General features: G+C 39.2%; 1 protein-coding gene and 1 pseudogene across 1 annotated transcript in view; both read right to left on the reverse strand.

The window, feature by feature from the left end:
- Positions 1-2,447, reverse strand: part of LOC141434245 (zinc finger protein 711-like) — a 43,189-nt gene that overhangs the window by 30,361 nt on the left and 10,381 nt on the right. The gene's annotated exons all lie outside the window — the stretch shown is intronic.
- Positions 822-2,447, reverse strand: part of LOC141434441 (glyoxalase domain-containing protein 4 pseudogene) — a 5,460-nt pseudogene continuing 3,834 nt past the window's right edge.

Raw genomic sequence — 2,447 nt, forward strand, 5'->3', positions numbered from 1 at the left:
ATTTAATCGAAGCTAGAGTTATTTTCAACGTGTCGGGGACTTGAGTCTTCTATAGAGACTCGAGTCCCTTATAAAGACTTGAGTGTTTTGTATACACAAAGCTTTATGAACAACTGAGTTATGATTAGAACTAAAATGTACTTGTAGGATACTTGAGTGTAGGTACTGCATCAATCAGTACATTTTTTAGTTTTAAATTCTGTCTGTTTATCCGTTTTCGTTAATTTGTTACAAATCAGGGCTTTTACCTTGTATTCTAAGTGCATTCCTGCTTGCTACGAAAACATAAGGTTCTACAAACACACTCACTCAATAAAAAAAACCCTTACTTATAAAAAAACACCCTCATACTGACGATTAATCGATTGTTAGGACTCTGAAGTCTCTTAAGCTCAAAGTCCCGTAAATATGAGTCGAGTTTTTAATATGTGGACTTCAAAAACTTGAGTCTTTACCAACACTACTTTCGAGTCATAACTTAAAAACCAAGTAACAAGTAATAAAAACGTCTTAACAATACTGATACTGCATGCTTTGTGATTTGTAACCCAATTTATGTACAAATACCTCAAAGATTGATTTTCATAATGTTCATCATACCTCACATACTAAGATACGAAAAACTTCGCTACCGTATCGAGATTATCGTCATATTTTGAGCACTGTACCAGATTCAATATAAACGAGTTCTGAACGAACTTCGGCACTTCAAATGGCAAAACGATCTAATTGCGAATAAAAATCAAAGATTAGATTCAAAAATATCAATGATACGGTTTACCATAAAATCTGCGATATCGATCTTATCAGAATACGTGTAGCCTTGAATATGAACTTAGGCGCGCGACTTATCCGATTTGATGAACTTGTCCAGCTCCGCGTCGCTGGCGGGGTCGACTTGAGAGAGTTGGCGGAAGCTCTCATCGTCTACGAAGCAAATCTCATGACCGTCGGGATCCGCCAAGATGATGACACGAACGGTGGCCTTCCCTGGGTGTCGAGAGAGATCAGTGTGTTAAAATCTTCTCATTGGCTTCTTGGATCTTCCTGTCGATGATTGGTTGCTCTTCGAAGGGGCAAGCGAACGCTATGCGCCGTAGGCTTTGGCGCGATTTATTGGCTCATCTGGAAATTATGACAAATGTTAAAATTAGTTTTGGTGTAAAAATTCTATTGCCGTTTAGCTTTTGTTCTTATTTTAACCCCCGACGCAAAAAGAGGGTGCTATAAGTTGACCGTTATGTGATCTGTCTGTGGCACCGTAACTTTTAAACGGGTGGACCGATTTGAATGCGTTTGTTATTGAAATCCGGTTTTCTAGCGATGGTTCTTAAAGATGTTTCATCAAAATCGGTGTTTTTATAATTTGTGTTTAAGCTTAACCTCTCGTCTACGAATAAATAATAAGTCAGGGAGCGTAACAAATTCCACACAAAAAGTGGCAAACACACAAAAAGCAGGGATTGGTTGCTCGCGTTATGCGATGTCAGATGTCAGTCAAATGACGCGCAGAATACGCTTTTTAAGCCCCGCCTACTTCCTAGTAAGCGTGTTCACGGAAGGCCATTATAAGATACACTTTTTTTTAAATCATACAGTGGCAAACGAGCAGAGAGCATCACTTGATGGTAAGCGATCACCGCCGCCTGCCACCAACCACCGCCACCGGACACCAATCGTAGCCCTTCGTATGTTAAGGCGCTGATCAGATCATAGATCTTTTTGTATTTTTTTAATCAGCAGAATTTGTGCTTATTAAAACAGATGAGACTAGATTTCATTTTGTTTTAATTCCCACTAACGAGGTTAAGATTCTTAGGGACATTTCAATTCATTATAGAGCTGTATCATAATTGTTTTAAGATAAATTATGTAGGAATACCAGCTGTAGTCCGCAACTTCGTCACCCAGCGTCCCGCGGGTATTTCGCAATTTCCCGTGGGAAAAAAAGCCTATGTCAATCGGAAATCTGGAGCTTACATTCTTGAAACATTATCTAAATCAATTCAGCAAATTACATTTTTATTTTGGTTATACTTTCTACGCGGGCCCAGTGCAAACTAAGTATTAACATATTAGTGTATTATTGTCTCTTAAAAAAACCTAAAGAATAAATTACCGATTTCCACAAGCTCCAACTTGGCTTGTTGTCACTGAAACCAAGGACAACCGACTTTGGTTCTTCTCAAAGATCTTGAGAGTGAGTAGTCCATTCCAGTAGGCTATGGATCGGGCCAGGTCCGAACTCGCCAGGGACACCTTCACAAACAGGGTCTGGAAGCGAAGGAAACAAATAAAAAGGTAACCTTTTTTATCTACCTACATTCTAAATCAACTTAGGTACAGCCAATATGGTAAACGTCCGAGTGCTCGACTCGACACGCTAATGCACAATGCCCAAAAGACGACACCCTGCTGTCATCTCTATTCCTAATGATATTTTAAAA

The sequence above is a fragment of the Choristoneura fumiferana genome, chromosome 13, assembly GCF_025370935.1.
Source record: "Choristoneura fumiferana chromosome 13, NRCan_CFum_1, whole genome shotgun sequence".
NCBI classification, from domain to species: domain Eukaryota; kingdom Metazoa; phylum Arthropoda; class Insecta; order Lepidoptera; family Tortricidae; genus Choristoneura; species Choristoneura fumiferana.